At 37.6% G+C, this 17,968-nt stretch overlaps 1 protein-coding gene across 1 annotated transcript in view; it reads right to left on the bottom strand.

Moving 5' to 3' along the window:
- LOC115415333 (pleckstrin homology domain-containing family G member 1) overlaps nucleotides 1-6,611 on the bottom strand; it is a 72,602-nt gene extending 65,991 nt beyond the window's left edge. The window contains exon 1 of the mRNA XM_030128865.1: nucleotides 6,358-6,611. The gene's annotated coding sequence lies outside the window, so the exon portion shown is untranslated. The remainder of the gene's footprint in view (nucleotides 1-6,357) is intronic.
- Between the last annotated feature and the right edge of the window lie 11,357 nt (nucleotides 6,612-17,968).

The raw sequence follows: 17,968 nt of genomic DNA, 5'->3' as shown, positions 1-17,968 counted from the left end.
CAGAGCACTCCTAATTATCACATATACATACATACATATGACACATATTAATGTATATATACCCATTTTTAATGGCAGGGGAAACCAGAAGACCCGGAACAAACCCGTGTAAACAGGTAACAAGTAAACTCAACATAAATAGGCTGAGAATCAAAACCAGAATCCGTAAGACTAACGTGCTAACCACCGTGCCACCGCACCGCCATAATGTACAAAAGCATCTCTCTGAATTTGTTGGGAAGTATTCATATAATGTAAGTATCCAAGTAAATGCAACATATAACATGCACCATTTTAGATATTTCAATAGCGAAAAGGTATATATTATAGCTTTAAGGTTTAGGGGTATGGATAGACATGTGAGGGTGGGGGGGTCTCCAGGAAATGAATGTGAATCAATGTAATACCCCCTGGACACACACAAACCAACTGTGTGCCTTTTTTTATATTTATATTTGTGGAGTTTCCAAATCAGGAGCTTTGTCATGATGTGGGGTTATTGTGGAGACCGAAACGCTGGACCCCAGATCACCACATTTTTGGAAGAAGACTAGGGTTAAGGTTAGGGTAAGTCTCCAGGAAATGAATGTAATTGTCAGTAACGTCCTCACATGTGAAGTCTGCGTCTGTGTCAAACTGCCTGACAGCGTCTTCATTTTCTCAGCTGTCCCCTGTTAAAAGAGAGGCCTGCGTTTCTGTGGAAACGTCTAGAGCTCATGGAGGAGTAAACTGAGAAAACCCAGAGAGAAGCGGATTTGGAAAATGAGAAAGACTGTGACTAATGACAGGGAGTTTGTGGGTGGAGGGGTCATTCATATACAGTTTCCCCCTCCCTCTGTGACCCTGTCTTTCTCTGTCATTGCTGAGATGGATCATCTGCAGACACACACACACACACACACACTCGTGCATATCACACAAAGACACACATTGATTCTTTAAGTGTCACTAAGTCCTCAAGTCTTTGTTCTTGAAGCCTGAGCTCTCCATTAACTACTTGATGTAAAGTTCCCCCTTTTTCTGTTTCTTAAAAGCTTCCCTGCAGAGCGGTCTTTGTAAATAAATCGGTTTTATGCTCAGGTTTCTCAACATAATGCACTGTGCGTTTAACTTTAAGGTTTTATTCATTTACACGTATCTTTTTTTGCTTGGCATATACTTAAAGGCTATTAATGACAAATCACTGTTGCCAATTTTCAATCGGAACAGAGGTGTGAAACCAGCTACAGGATGTTAATCATGTATCTCACATCCTCACACACCTAGATATTCATCCTCCGCCTTCTGTACAACACATTATAAAACTTTGCACTTTTATCTAGTGAGCAATAAAACACTCTGCACTCATAGTGAAAAGAAAATTTCGTGATGTTTTGCTTTTTTTAAAAGTAATTATGCATTTTGAAACATTCCCCTGTGGTCTACATAAACCGTAAATGCTATATTTGGGTCTGAATTCTTCAGTAATTCAACTCCACAGGTCCATCTTCAACAATATTTCTGAATAATGACACCAGAAAGGTTGTTTGGAGTGCTGGCCCTTTAAATGCACATGAGCCACTTCAGGCCCCACCCCCTCAAGGTTGTTGGCTGGGTTGCTCTGTCCCGTTCAGCCAACAACTGAACATTTTAGCCATTTGGCTTGAAGTTTTGACATATTTTCAGTTTTTACTACAACCGCGGCTGCTGACAAACAATTATGTCATACTTGGAGAAAAGTTCGCTGGAAGTCTTGACCTTATATGTGCAAATGTTGTGACCTAACTAGTTCCAGATGCAACAAATTAAGCAGGAATAAAAACGGGTTGTAGAAATCCACTTGATTTTTGCCAAAATGAATATAAAGATAGCTTTGCAGCACCTGGAGGGTTCAAATTCAAACTATTTTAAACTTTTAGGCTTAACAAATACTCAAATAAATGTACCAATGACTAAAAAAGCTAATTGTGGGTTTGGCAAAATATGACCCCTTTTAATACTAATCCAATGCATCCATTTTACAGATAGGTGATCAGTCTATCTAGCCGATTAACTGTGGCTTTCATGATATTTTAGACATCAGATAGTTGCTCAAGTTTCATATAAAAAGTTCTTGATGGGACTTCAGTCTTTACGCTGCATGCCCAGTGTTCTACCCTGACTAGTGAATTCCCCCGTTATGGGATCAATAAAGTTTCATCTTATCTTAGATTAAAAATGAAATGTGTGTGTATTTAATTTAATGGTCAGCGATTAATTTTGTAGATATTTGTTCTGGTATACAGGGTAGGGAAGCAAAATTTACAATATTTTGAGGCAGGGATTGAAAGACAGTGTATGACCAATTAGTTTATTGAAAGTCATGAGAATTTATTTGCCACAAGAAAATTGACATAATAGAAAATGTTTTTATTCTATGTGTCCTCCTTCTTTCTCAATAACTGCCTTCACATGCTTTCTGAAACTTGCGCAAGTGTTCCTCAAATATTTGGGTAACAACTTCTCCCATTCTTCTTTAATAGTATCTTCCAGACTTTCTCGTAATAGTTTTGCTCATAGTCATTCTCTTCTTTACATTATAAACAGTCTTTATGGACACTCCAACTATTTTTGAAATTTCCTTTGGTGTGACGAGTGCATTCAGCAAATCACACACTCTTTGACGTTTGCTTTCCTGATTATTCATATGGGCAAAAGTTTCTGAAAAGGTATGGATAATAGTGTTAGGTATGATTATGACATCAATATATGTTTGGTTTCAAAACAATTGACGTAGTGCCTGCTGAGAAAAAACAACTAAATGTTCATTGTAAATTTTGCTTCCCCACCCTGTATATGTCGACCAGTCTCCAGTCAGAGTAGAAATGTCTGATCGTGTTTGATTTTTGGGACAAAAAAGGCTCATAAATGTACTTTAATAATATAATATAAATACATTTTCCAGTCATGCTATAATCTATATTCATTTTCTTCCATGTGAGGATACATTCCTAGTCTTTTCTCATCCAGTAAAAATGGTTAAATAAATATTTTTGATGTTCCATTCTGATCTCAGATGCAGATACTTTTAAGTATATCCAATCAGTCGTATTGAATCATATAATATCACAGCGATCATCATTTGTGGATAGATAGTTTTACTCGGAACACAGATCCACAAACCACAAGAGGACGTGTGCGTTTGGATTTCAGCTGCAAATACTGGACCTTTCCAGAAAAAATCTGATTTATTCATTTACTGACTTGTTTAGCAAAAAAGAGGAACACACTGTTTTATTTGGGGAATATGTCCCATGATTGGACATTAAGGTTGGAAAACATGCTTTTTAGACTACTGATTTAGTACATTAACAATCAAATATTATATTAAAATAGTCGCAGAAAAAATTATTAGACCATCAAAAGTCATCAAAAATAATGGTTATTCAATCCTGTACTAGCTCCTCTGTGTAAGAACTTACCAGATTTTTGTTATTATTAAAAAAAAACCCATGGAAAATGACTAGATATCAGCTCTTAAATTAAACTCTTATGAGCTATTTTTGCTGTTATCATTACATTTGTCCAAACACATGTACCTTTAGTTGTACCAGGCATTAAAATGAAAAGGAAATTTAAGAAAACAAGGGTGGTCCTATGATTTTTTCCACAGCTGTATACTGCATGTATTGTGAATAATTTTGTATATATTTCTTAAACTTTCATTCATATCATGCACAGATCTGTTTGTTTTTGTGATGACTATTCCACCTGGGAGTCACCAAGAACCTCTTAGGTGTTAATTCTCTTTCTGAGTGATGAGTTCACTTCAGACCTAACTTTGAACAGGCTTCATATTAGTAAGTAAAGCCAGATGGTGTTTGCAGTGCAGCACCTTTACTTTGCTTGTCTTTTCAGATCATCACAGGCCATAAATCATGAACACATACCTGGGAAATAACTACCAGTGAAAAAAGTCTTACATTGCATGTCCTGACATTCATTTCATTTGAGTAGAAATAACAATCCTGATTGAATCTGTAAACCCTGTAGTGATTTTCGTTTTTCCAGATTTATTTTACACGATTTCCAGATTCCCTGGAGCCAGGAGCAGTCTGTTCACAGTGCCAGGACAGCTCCAGGAATTTCCAGCACTGGCCGGGCCAGAAATCTGACCGAAGCAAAAGGTTAGAGCTTATATAAGAGCGGAGATCTCGCAAAATTGGCCGGTGAGGCAGAGGTATCATCCAGGAAGACAAGGAGCGTCTTCGCCATTCCAGCAGACTAAACAATAACAGCGACAGAGCAAAAAAAAAAAAAAAAAAAAAAAAACTGCTTTTCCTACGTCAACAACAACAACAAGGTCAATGATGATAGCAGGAACTAATTATAGAGCAGGGTGGCACCCAGTGAGGGCAAAGTATTTACAATAGGAAATGTCAGGTTTCAACAATGCAGAGGTTTGGTCTGTACATTAACAGATGCAGATAAACAGTAGTCATCAGGAGGAGGAGATGAAGACTAGCAAAGGAACCGAGAAAAACAGGTGGCTCAGGAATGACGATTGTCAAACCCTAGAACTGAATATTCATAGGCATGTGAGCTGCGAAGAATTTTGGGATTACATGAAATAAGATGCAAAGTGACCAGTTATTTTCCTTGTGTGAAAAGAGAGCATACAGCAGACATTACTGGTCATCTATCAGTGTGTACGTGCATGTGTGTATGTGTGTGTGTGTGTGTGTGTGTGTGTGTGTGAGACTACAGAGTTATTGTGTTGAGTGAGTACATGAGCATGTGGGGCGGAAATACGGAGGAAGCTGTGTTTGGCCTCAGATTAAAATGCAGGACGAGGGTCTCGCTCCAGGAAAGGAGACCAGCAGAGTGGAGAGAGAGGGACTTTTTCCCATTAGGGAAACATGACCGCTATTAATATAGTATCTACATGGTATTAATGCAGGTTTACAAAATGTGTCTAAAATACTGCATCAGATTTAATGAATCTCCATAATACAGCAGATGCACTAATTAATATGCATGCTTGGATTATATCCCACAGCAAAAGGCTTTTTATGCAATCAAAATATTAATTAAAACTGGAAAATATGCACTTTATATTTCCAAGCTTTTGCAGTACCCTCTAAGCACATACAAACCATGTATGGATAGAAATAGTAAATCAGTTTGTCTCCAATTGTGATCACATCCTCCTGAGATCCAGGAAAGTGAAAATGTTAGTTTTTTACGTTAAACAATTGCCTTGATTGGAAACTGCATAATGTAACACTTTTTTCAGATACATTTTTAAAATTTTTATTGATTTATTTATTTATTTTTTTTAATGGAATGTCCTTTGCAATAGACAGCATTTGTTATGTAAAACTGTCTAACTTTTGTCCCCTACAGAGGACAAAAATGCATTGCTGGGTCTCAGGAGGATATACATAGCATTTATCGAGCAAAGATACTCCAATTCCAGCCCACTGATACATATCAAAAATGTTTGCGTAGTTGCTCATTATAATAAACTACTTTCATGTCATGAGAATATGTCTGAAGACAAACTAAGACCAGAAGAATATTTACAAGCTGATCCGCAACCAGCTATAAGACTGTGACCATATTAAGTTCGGCCACTGATTGTGTCACAAATCTAAAGTCAAACAGGACAACAACAAATTAGTTCATCCATTTCTGTTCGCCTCAGAAGCCTGGTGCTCCATTTAGAGATCTCAGAATGAGGACACACCACAAAGGAGATGATGTGTGTGCACATACACCAACACTAAAGTAGACATATCAGGTTATAATATATATCATATACGATAAAATGACTTTGTAATCCTGATTTTGTTGATTCTAATGTTCATTATCACACCTTTTTTGCTAAAAACATGGTGCATCTCTACATTACAAACAAAAAATAAAACTTCTTCTTATAAATTGGATCGAGACGTAAATAAACAAGGCAGGTTGATCCCCTCATGTGAAGAAAGGTCAAAGTACTATTATTGTGGTCTTCCACTGTCTCAGCATTACCGTTAAGGTACAGTCGTCAGTGACTACAGCACCTAAACACACACTGATCTAATTACAACAGTCTGCCATGCTGTGTAATTAAATCAGTGGGCAAAGGTGCCATCAAAGTTACACTAAATTGAGACTCTGGACTGAGTAATTGAAGGTCAGACTGGGTTTGGTGGAATCAGCCTCTGCAATTATGATTAAATAAAGACCTGGATTTTTAAAAGGGGAGAAACCTCTGTCCAATGACGTTTGAGTGTGTGGTGAGAGCCAGACTAGTAATATAACATCCCATTTACTACAAATTAAACCTGTCAACAAACAGAGGCAACACTTTGTTTTGTAACACAAACACAGTGACAACCTGCCACTCACCTCACAGAGACCATTCCCACGATTAGCCTTTCCTCAGACGCTGGTATCCCAGTATCCTTTCACAGGTTAGTTCCATGTCCAGGCTCAGAAAAAAGTTTTTTACACTTGAAAACACACACACAGTGTAAGAAACAGTGACAGGTCTGATAGATTGGGGTTGTGTCAAGGCAGCCCGGTCCGTGGTCCACACCTCCGCGAGGTCAGTTCACAGAGAAAGAAAGACACAGAGAAAAAAGGAGAGAGAGGGGGAACAGATGGAAGCAAAATGCAACAGAACTGACTGCCCACTGGGAGAAGAGGGGGGGGGGGGAGTAAGGGAGAGAAGAGCTTGCACATCCAAGCAGCCCACTTCCTGACCAATTACTGCTGCAAGACTAGTCTCTCTCACTCCTTCCAACTGGGCCTTGCTCTTTCCTCCCTCACTCTGCAGTGTGGGACGCCACAAGAGCTGGAGAGCATTCAGCGCTGCAGGTGACGCAAATGACAGAAATTAGACGGAAAACAGAGGGAGTTGAAAAGAAACGGTGACAAGACGCTCGGAAACTCATGGTAGACAATGATTAAGTGCGATAACATGAGGTCGGTGTTTGGTACAGGAGTGTGTAGGTGGGAGAGACAGACAAGCCGATGCAGAGGAGGGAAGGAAAAATGAGGGCAGCACCAGGAGAGGACGAACCATCTCATCTAACCCCCCATAAAAAAAACCAAAGACAAGTGGGGCACATCGCATTCATTGTATTCGCACAGCATCAGATCAGAGAGACTCTTTTGCTTCTTTCTTAGCTTTAATCCCCCCTGTGTCACTCTCAATATCAGACCTTCTTGGATGCAGAAGGTAGAGGTCGAGGGTTACGCTACCCGAAAACAGCTCGGGAGCAGAGATCACAGGGCTCGGAGCTCAAAGTGCAACCTGCTGAGAGCACACACCAAATATCTGAGCCAGTAGTCATTGTATGTGTGAGTAATTTGGTCATTGTTCTGCATCCTAACAGAGCAGGATGGAGGAAAGTCCCCTCTCTCTGAGCCAGTGGCTGTTGTTCCTGCCTCCTGGAGCAAGGCTTCCTGGGATTGATAAAGCAGCTCCTGGCCCTGTCAGCACACACACTTTCTCACTTCCATGTTTTCACTGGTCTTAGGTTTTTCCAGGGAAAACAAAACTGCACGTGGTTCTGTGTAATCTCAGACCGAAACTAATGCTGACCTTTGATAAGTAACCAAATAAAAACAGACTTACTTTTACAATCTCTAAACCTGTACTACCCTAAAGCAGAATGACTTTCAGCATGTGTCAATCACTGTGTGACCTACTGAAGCAGTGACACATAAACCAATGTTTTTCAACCTTGGGGTTGGGACACCATGTGGAATCGCCTGGAATTCAAATGGGGTCCACCTAAAATTTCTAGTAATTAATTAAAAACAACAACAACAACAACAACAACTTACTATTAAAAAATATATGGTGAGTTGACAGAGACAATCCCAATCCATAAAAGACATGACAAACTGTGAGTCTGAAACTGAAGCACTGTGGTACTGTTTATCTTCTTTCAAATGTTCATTGTGGTCAGTTTAAGATGCTGCAGCTCTTTCATAATTCATAGTTTGAGTAATTGTTTGTTCAGTATTAATTGTCAGCCTTGTAAATCCAAGCTGGACTGACTGTACATATCCTGACCAAGGAAAATAAAATTCTCACTTTGTGCAGTAAAGTGGCTTTTCTGCCACTTTTCTGCCACCTGGCTTTTCTGCTTCCTGTTGTTTTCATAATAATATACATTATATAGACTGAATGTCGTCTAAAATTAATGTTTATTTACAATAGAGTATAGCATCCATTGCATAATCAAAAATAAATTAATTTCAGCAAAAAAAAAAAAAAAAGTGTCCATTTTGAATGTTTGGGGTCACCAGAAATTTGTGATGTTAAAATGAGGTCATGAGCCCAAAAAGGTTGGGAACCACTGACATAAACAGACCTGATGCGGGTCAGTGACCGGCCGTTGTCCAAACCTAAACAAGCCCTGAAACGCCTTTGTAACTGAACACCACACCTCACACTTTAAAACAAGCAGACACAATGACACATGATAACAGCATCTCTGAGGAAAAACAAACAGATAACCTACAACCAGCTGGTCATTCTTATCACTGCTTTTATTCTGCTTTGAGGATAAGATGGGTGGAGTTCGAGAAAAAAGTGTTGCGTAGCTTGTTAAGCACAGAAAGGTATACTGACTTTACAGTGCTTTCCTGTCATTATCAAAGATCTGATAATATACAGCTGTGACAACAGTTTATATCTAAGCAGCTGATTTATTACTTGCTATGTTGTTTATCTACAGCAAAGTAATGATTTATATGGAAAATTAATGGTAAGTGGTCAGTGTATCTTTTGGTAATAGGACTTGTTTTTTCCAGACACAAAAGAAAAACTAGTCCTCAAGTTTGTTTTTAAAATAAAAGAATTAAAATTGAATTTCAAGGCCTTTTTCTTTTTCAGTGTCAAAACAGATAAACCAAATTCAAAAAACAGATTGATTTTCATTTTCTCTTTCTAACAAAAAAGAAAGTTACTACCTGACAAAAATGGAAAAACAGACCAAAAACACTTGTTTTTTTCATTTTCTGAGACCGGATGTTGTCATTTTCAAGGAAAGAGCGCTAATGCCTAGGTCACAAAGATTCTTATGAACAGTGGGTTTGTACGAAATCTGGACATCGTAGACATGCTCCCTTCACGAATGTCTACGAACTCCAGATTTTGTACGAACAGGAAGATTTGTACAAACCCATAATTCAATCTCAGAAAATGAAAAAAACAGGCGTTTTTGGTCCATTTTTCCATTTCCATCAGGTACTAACTTTCTCTTTTGTTATTAGGAAGAGAAACAGAAAATTAACCCATTTTTTAAATTTGGTTTATCTGTTTTGACGCCGAAAAATAAAAACACCTTGAAATTAAATTTAAATTATTCTACTTTAAAACAAAAATCAAATTAGCCACTAGTTTTTCTTTTGTTTCTGAAAAGAAAATCCAATTAACAAAAGATACACTGACCGAATTTCAAGGCATTTTTCTTTTTCAGTATCCAAACAGATAAACCAAATATATCAAAAAAAAAAAAAAAAAAAAAAAAAGGGATTGATTTTCGGTTTCCCTTTCTAATAACAAAAAACTACCTGATGGAAATGGTAAAACTGACTGAAAATGCCCATTTTTTTTATTTTCTGAGACCGGATGTTGTCATGTTCAAGGAATGAGCGCTAATGCCTAGGTCACAACGATTCTTACGAATGACGGGTTTGTACGAATCTTCCAGTTCATATGACATCTGAAGTTTGTGGTCATTCATGGAGGGAGTATGTCTACCATGTCCAGATTTTGTACAAACGAGAAGATTTATACAAACATTCATTTTTTACATTTGGTTGATCTGTTTTGACACTGAAAAACACCTTGAAATTCAATTTTAATTCTTCTTTTTAAAAACAAAAATCAATTAACCAGTAGCTTTTAATTTGTTTCTGAAAAGCCCAATCACCAAAAGATACACTGACTGTAAGTGATACTTATTTGACCATTTAGTTTTCAGTAGTTCTCTGGTTTTCACCAAAGTGTGGCTTCTGAAAAAGTACAGCAATGGGATTAATAAAAAAGGAGAACAGTTTATTATTTCTAACAGCTTCAATAAGTAGGTGAAAAGTAGTGCCCACTGATGTCATGAGCCACATGAAGTGTGTGATCACATACAGGAAACCAGTCATATCCCATTAAAAACAAAAGGAGCCATCTTTCTAAAAAAAAAAAAAAAAAAGTGTAACACTGACACTAAAACAGCTGTATGTAATGGAAAAGAGAAATATATTTCTGTCTGTGGTGACTTCTGGATATTAAAGGCTCGTGTTTAACAGGAAAACAGAAATGCCTGTACAGGATAAAAGCAGAAATGGGATTTAGATGACAGAGTGAGACCTCCCCAATTAACAACAGGATGAAACCCATCGCCGCTTCCTGCCTGTGTCGAGCTGCTTGTTTACAGATGAAGAAGTCAAACAGGATGTGACATCATGAGGCAGGTGAATCACGCTCATGTGAGGGCTTTGTCACACCGCCGTCATCAATAATTAGGCCACGCTACTGTTTTTATCTCTATGTACAGCGATTTCCTGGTGTCATCTAAGTGAAGCGGAGGAAATGTTAACAAGTCTAAGTTTGTTCTCTGTCAGAGCACTTCTTGTTTGCTCTGATTTGGGCACCAAAGTGTCTCTACATACAATCAACACTTGTGTGACTATGCTAAGAGATGAGAAAGTTGTCAGTCTTTATGTAGTATTACTGAATTAACATCACAGACCATGCTCATCTAATAATCAGTATTAGGGATGTAACGGTACAGAAGAATTTCAGTTCAGTACGTTTGCGGTACAGGGGTCTTCGGTTCGATACATTTTCGGTACGGTGAAGGAGACCAATTTCATTAAAAAAAACCTCTAAATATAACTGATCTTCATAAAACAATGCCGGCACACCACTCTTGCTTTGTGGACTTGTCCCTCTCCAATGGCATAACTGACAGGGAATCCGAAATGTTCCCAAATCGTAGACCTTAGACAAGACGGAGGGTCTTCCAACTCTGGCTTTGTACCTCTGACACTGCTCTGAGTTGCCATACTGGTTCACTTTCAGCATGTGTATGGTGCATGTACCACTTAGACGCCTGTCTAGGACAATGCTTTTCAACCTTGGGCTCGGAACCCCACATGGGGTCACCTGAAATTCAAATGGGGTCACCTGAAATTTCTAGCAATTGATAAAAAATAAAAATGTACTAATGAAAATATATGGTGAGTTGAGAGAGACAATCATACGAGGCATGACAAAGTCTGAAGCTGAAGCTGAAACGCTGTGGTACTGTTTATCTTTTGACCCTTTCATGCATAGTGGTCACTACAGTGGACGGCTGTTCAAAGCTGTTCTCTTACATATTTATGGATTTTGATGTTTTAGTTCCATATCAGCCAACACAGTGGATATGCTTATGCATCATCCCATACACTGTAATCCACACCATTATTGTAAATTTGCTGATCTAGATAAACCTGATCTGCAGAAACATGTTTGAATGTAAAAAAAAAAAAAAAAAAAAAAAAAGCTAATTGTTATTAGACTGTGATTAACTGTTTTGTTTTTTAAACAAAAAGGTTGGGGTTTTTTTTGGCAAATTATCTTCATGCAGGTATGTTAAAATGTGAAAAAAGAGATTAGCAGCATTAAAAATGTTTTTTATTTCATAGTTTTCATGCAGTATATCAGCAAATACATGTTTCTTTGCTTCTTCAGCTGAGTGGACATTTTTGCAACTCCATAAAAAATAAGCTCATAAAAATTTTCTTTTTTTTTTTCATGCCTAAAGAGGAATAAAATCACTCAGGAAAAATATCTTGATTAAGGTTCTCATAATTAATGCATGAAAGGGTTAAATGTTCATTGTGGTCGGTTTCAGATGATGCAGCTCTTTCATAATTCATAGTTTGAGTTATTGTTTGTTCAGTATTAATTGTCAACCTTGTAAATCCAAGCTGGACTGACTGTACATATCCTGACCAAGGAAAATAAAATTCTCACTTTGTGCAGTAATCTACACCTGGCTTTTCTGCCTCTGTCTATAATAATATACATTATATAGACTAAATGTCATCTAAAATTAACATTTATTTGCAACATAGTAGAGCAAACTATTACATGATCAAAAACAAATGAGTTTCAGCAAAAAAAAAAAAAAAAAAAGTCTCAGTTTTGAATGTCTGGGGTCGCCAGAAATTTGTGATGTTAAAACAGGGTCACAAGCCAAAAAAGGCTGGGAACCACTGGTCTAGGATATCAAATATTGCACATGGGTTCCGCTTGAAGCCACCCTGCTCATACTGTGTGCGTTCTGCTTCAAGGTTCATGTGGAAACTTAAGGCGAGTGTGTGTGTTCTTCACATAGGCTACATGTACAAATGAGTGCACCATTACACCCCTAATCAGTAAATAATAACAACCCCAATGTAGAAAAAGTGTATTTGTGATGGAAATGATTTCTGAAGGTACTCTGACTGCATTTTTCTGGTTATTTTCATTTTTAAAAAAATATATATATCACTTCCTATGACTCAGGTATGAATCTGACAAAAAGGGAAAGTGGCAAGGTAGTGAAGTAAAAAATAAATAATCATCAGCTGATGACAGGAGATCTTGGATGATTTGGAACAAAAGCAGCATCCACGGCACATTGAGTCCTTCTGCAGCAAAGATTTCTAATTTATCCACAAATAAATACCTACTGTAGGACTCCATGAGGTTTACAGAAGTAATTCTTGGCCCCAGTGGCTACATGTCCATAGGGGGTGTATATTATTAAAGTTAATTTTTGCAAAAATGTCCCTGAAATTCCTCAAAACACTTCAACTGGTCACTCTGTATCACCTGTAGAAGTGAATGGTTATTTGTTTTCATATATCCCTACAGCCAAACAGAATTACATTTTCCTGTCCTCATGAGATTGGATGATTTTCATTGGGTTGTCAAGTGGCCTTAAAAGATACAGTTTCACTTTCAGACTCAAAAATGAACATACACCAATTAATTAACCTGCTCCAAATGTCACAGACTGCTAAATTTCATCCTGCCCAGCCTGTTGACTCCTCCACTTCTGTGTTTTATAGGTGGGATTTAAATCTACCAGTATTAGTATTAGTACTAGTATTAGTATCAGTATCAGTATTAGTATTGGTATGACAGCTGGTGCTTTGTGGTGAAGATGTTTAATGGTGGGGTTTGCCCTTCGGTGATGGGAGTTTTAGTCATTTGGAGTGAATCTGTTAAAAAAAAAACAAAAAAAAAACCATTAAAATATGTGTGGACTTTTCAAGTGCTGATCACTCATTTTCTGAACACGTACAAAATTGAAGTATTTCTGGGAAAGGCTTTTTGAAATGATTGAGGGCATTATGACTTTCACATTTCCTAAGGACCCCATGTTTTGTTTTTTTTTCCTGGGACTGCTACCTCGAGATGTATTAGAGAAAGAAGACAAATACCTCTTTAAAATTCCTATAATTGCTTCCAAAAAGGCCATTACAAGGAACTGGCTCAAAACTGATGCACCCCGTGAGGATCAGTGGCTATAATAGAGGAAATCTACTCTATGGAAAGATTGACTTATTACCTACGGCTCAAGGAACATGTTTTCATAAAACAAGAAAATGGCTGGACTACAAACAAAACAATGCATAATTACTACCGTATGTCATTTAAATATTTTGCATTCAACCAGTGACCCCTAGTTTCTGTGTTGTATTGTCTGTTGATAAAAGAAATAAAAATAAAGTATATAAAAAAAATGTGTGGACTTTTGCCAAACATTAACCCTTAAAGGTCCACGGTCACAGCCCCGTGACTGAATCACATGACATGAATCAACACGTCTGTGTTGCACGATGTATCCTGTGTTACACAGGATAATTGCATTTCAAAGTGCGGACTTGAAACACTCTCCCACTTTTTATTTGATGTTGATAGAGCAAATACAACTGGAGATATGACAGTTTGAACCTGGAGCAAACAAATGCGAATAAAAGTATGAAAATGAAGTGGGGGGGGGGGGGGGGGGGGGGGGCATTATATTTCTGACCATATCTTCGTCATTTTTTGTCCTTTTCCAAAATGGAAAAGACTGGCCGAATTTGTGTATTCTAATCCACAGACTGCATTAGCATTACAGGTAAGGGTGAGACTGACCCCCACCTGAACTGGACGCGGAAACTGGGAGGACTGGGGGTGGTGAGAAAAAACCAGAGAAAATGCCTATGTAAAGATATGCTTTTATGTCAAATATTTAAGTATAGTTTTAATTTATTACAATTTTAATTTTATGTACCTAATATTTGGAACAAATATTCACTTTTAAAGCCTTTGAAAAGGTTTTTTTTAAGTATCTTTATGTTATTTATGCAATAAATTATATACATTTTTCAAATTGGATTTTATATTTTTTGGTTGTTTTTTGTCCTTTTGTGTTCATATAGTAGGTTAAAGGGAAAAAATAATAGGCAGATGAGATAGATGAAATTGTGCTGAAAAAAAAGATACCAAACATGGGTATAATAAACATTTCTTTATATAGTATATAAAGGCAAAATCAAAAGTACTCAAAAATGGCCAAAATAGGCTCAGACCCCCAAGGGTTAAAATCTTATCACATTAGCATACATTTTTAGCCGAGTGACGCATTAAAATTTGGTCATCATGGGTATTCATCTTATGCTTACTTTCTTGCCTCTCATAAACAGACACACCTCTGGAACATAGTTTTTGTGACTTTTCATTCATTACATTCCCATGCATTTGAGGGTCAATTAATTATCCTCAGTCTATCTTTGCACCTGAATGACTACACCTTTCCTGCATACTGCATTTTTCCATATAATGATCTACAATCCTCAAAGAAATTGGATGTTTAAAAACACAAAATTTTATCCAACTGCTGCTTTTTTTTTGGAATGCATGTCTGAAACACAGGAATGAATGTGCATTTGCAAATAAAAAGACAAAACTTAAACATGTTCTCTTTGTCTGCAATGAATTACATGTCAAACTAAAATTAAGAAATCACTGCTTATTTTCCATTCCCTTCAAACTCGTGTGTGAAAATGACGTGCTGACATTTTACTTTTAACAAACACAGCGAACGTGTAAAATTCTTGACATCATCATCCACATGAAAGTGACTTTTTGAATGAGTCATCATTAATTCATGTTGGCAGCTGTGAAATACGTGCAAACACTTAGATTAAAACAATATTTCTAGATGTGGTTTGCAGAGTGTAACTGATATTACCTCCTTTTCTATAAATATGAATGGGACATCTCAGAGACTGCATGTGTTTGACGTTAAGATTAAAAGCTTTACATTAAAGTTAGAAATAGAGAAGAGGCCACAACTCAACCACTGGGCTGCTCCTTTCAGAAGAACGAGCCAAAACACATTATTGCCCAGACTCAGATAAAGCAGGGGTGAGTGAAGCCATCTGCATTGGACTGCGGTAGTGAGGAAATGCTGGTGTGTGTGTGTGTAGGCGCCAGTGTCTGTGCATGGTTGTGTATGTGTGCTAATATGCCTGCATGTCTGCTGATGTGGGTTTGAGCAGGATAAAGAGCCAGGAGTGCATGTTGGCAGGTTCCCTTTGACCTGTGGAGACTTTATTTTCCCTCATATTCATATTGGGCTAATACTCGGCCTTTCCCATGCCAGTGAAAACCCTGGAAGCCGAACCCTCTCCGGCCCTCGCCTCTCTTTAGGGAACCTAAGATGTCACTGCACACAAAAGGAGCCGTGAAAGCCGTCCAACTCAAGCAGGGGCTATTATTTACAGTACCAAAAGAAAATCGCTCTTCTCCCAAACAGTAACCCTCCCCTCCTCCTCCTCCTCGTTCTCCAAGCGTCAGCCGTCTGTCTCCTTGTAATTCTTCCCCTTTTAGCCCTTTTCCAATCCCTTTCTTTCATTTTTCAAACTCTTTTCTCTGCCTTCACTTCCCTCCAATAATGTCTCCCTGTCTTTCTAACCCTCTGTCCCCTCACCATAATAAAGTAAATAGTGGGTTTTGTGACCAGTAAGCCCAAAATTAGGAGGGAGTCTAAACCAAGGATTTGCTGATCTTCATTCAAAACAGGCTGAAAAATCCCGGCTGATCATATAAACCCACTGAAGAGGAGAAACTCAACCAAAGTAAATAAAAACTACTTTGTGTTTCTGATGTTTGAATAATTATTTTTAGCACATCTACAGATGCAGACGTGGACCATCACAAATCTGGAAAATTACCAGTTGTGAAACTCAAGTCAGGAGAAGATTAGGCAGATTCCAAACTTCAAAGTATAATGTTTCTTCTCAAAGTTTCTCTGCAGGAACAATGCAGGTGTTGCATTCATTATAGATCTGCCTTATCCTGCCTCCACAAAAGCAAATGTTTCTATGCAGAGCTTTATTCTAGGAGTCTTTTGATAGTTCGTGTGATGAATACATTTTCATAATGAATCAAATTACAAAGGGAACCTGTGTTGAAAGCCTACAATTGAAAACATACAGTGCATTTAAGCCCTGGCATATGAGCATTCAAATGGAAATGTGTAGTAAATGTTTTACATATGAAGTCTGATTCACTTATGCATGATTTAAAAGATTAAACTGCAAAGATATTTCAAGAATTAACATGGCAGGTTTTTAATAGTTGCTTAGCAACATGATCTGCAATCTCAGTTTGTTCAGGAATCTGTTTGCTGGATGGACACAAGCAGTAGCCCAAACTGTGGTCCAGCTGATGGCTTATGTTACTGTTGGTGAGCAAAAAAAAAAAAAGAAAAAAGAAAAAGAAAAAGATTTGAGGTCACATGTCATGCTAATAAAAGCTAGACACCACAGCTAGAAATATGTCCACAGTCCATCTGAACACAGTCGTTAAAAAGAGCTGCCACTAGAAAAAGTTCTCCTGTTTACGGTAAATACAGATGTTAGTGACAGGTCTTAACTGGATCCAGATGTGACCAGGAGGAAGATGGGCCCCATAAACACTTCAACACCCGGAGACACCCTGACACAGCATTTTCGACACCCTGGAGAAAAAGACCGGACGGAACTATGCTATGCATCCCATCATCTAAACTTAATGGTGAAAATGCGGAGGTTAAACAAGTGTGTGGTTTTGGAGAACTTTAACTGCAGTAAAATACAGTGTGTCATTTAAAGTATGTGGATGCACAACAAGTCAGTGGTTTCTAGATTCCATTTGCAAAAGAGGTTCAGTGACCAGACTTGGACAGTACATCATTATTATCGAGGTATTGTAGCACTATGAAACAGTATTGGAGTGCAGTGATTCTAAACTATGGTCTAAACCAGGGGTGTCAAATTCAGTTTAGTTCAGGGGCCACATAAAACCCAATTCGATCCAGTAAAGAAATAGCATAATGTCATATGAATAACATGAACTCCAAATTTTCTCTGTTTTAGTGCAAAGAGTCAAATTAAATTATGAAAATGTTTACATTTAGAAATTATCCTTTAAAAATTGTGAATAACAAACACCTGAAATTTCTCAAGAAAAATAAGTGCAATTTTAACAACATAATACCTCAACTTATCATTTATCATGTGCATTACTACTTACAGATCACAGTGGATCTACAAAAACACATAAACATAGTAACAAGTAAAATTCATAATACAATTAGTGCTGTCAAACAATTACATTTTTTCAGATTAATCACAGGGTTGCTGTGGATTAATTTTGATTAATCACGATTAAATATCATTCATTCTTAATCTATATTAATGTTTCATTTTGCATGAGCAAACAGACTCAAGAAAGAAGGGAATATATATGCACTTAACGTGTTTGTTGCAAGCTGGGCGACGCGTTAGCCGAAGTGCTAGCAGAATCTCAGACTAACGTATGCATCGTGTTAGTGTGGTATTTTAAGATGGAAGTGCTTTGGTGAAAACAAAAGTCCTTTAAGTCCTTCCTGCAGAGTGTGCATAATACTTTATGTCAGTCGACTGTTCCATC

Source organism: Sphaeramia orbicularis, chromosome 24 (assembly GCF_902148855.1).
Source record: "Sphaeramia orbicularis chromosome 24, fSphaOr1.1, whole genome shotgun sequence".
Lineage (NCBI taxonomy): Eukaryota > Metazoa > Chordata > Actinopteri > Kurtiformes > Apogonidae > Sphaeramia > Sphaeramia orbicularis.
Note: the sequence above shows the minus strand (reverse complement) of the source record. Positions and strands in the feature narration are given on the sequence as shown.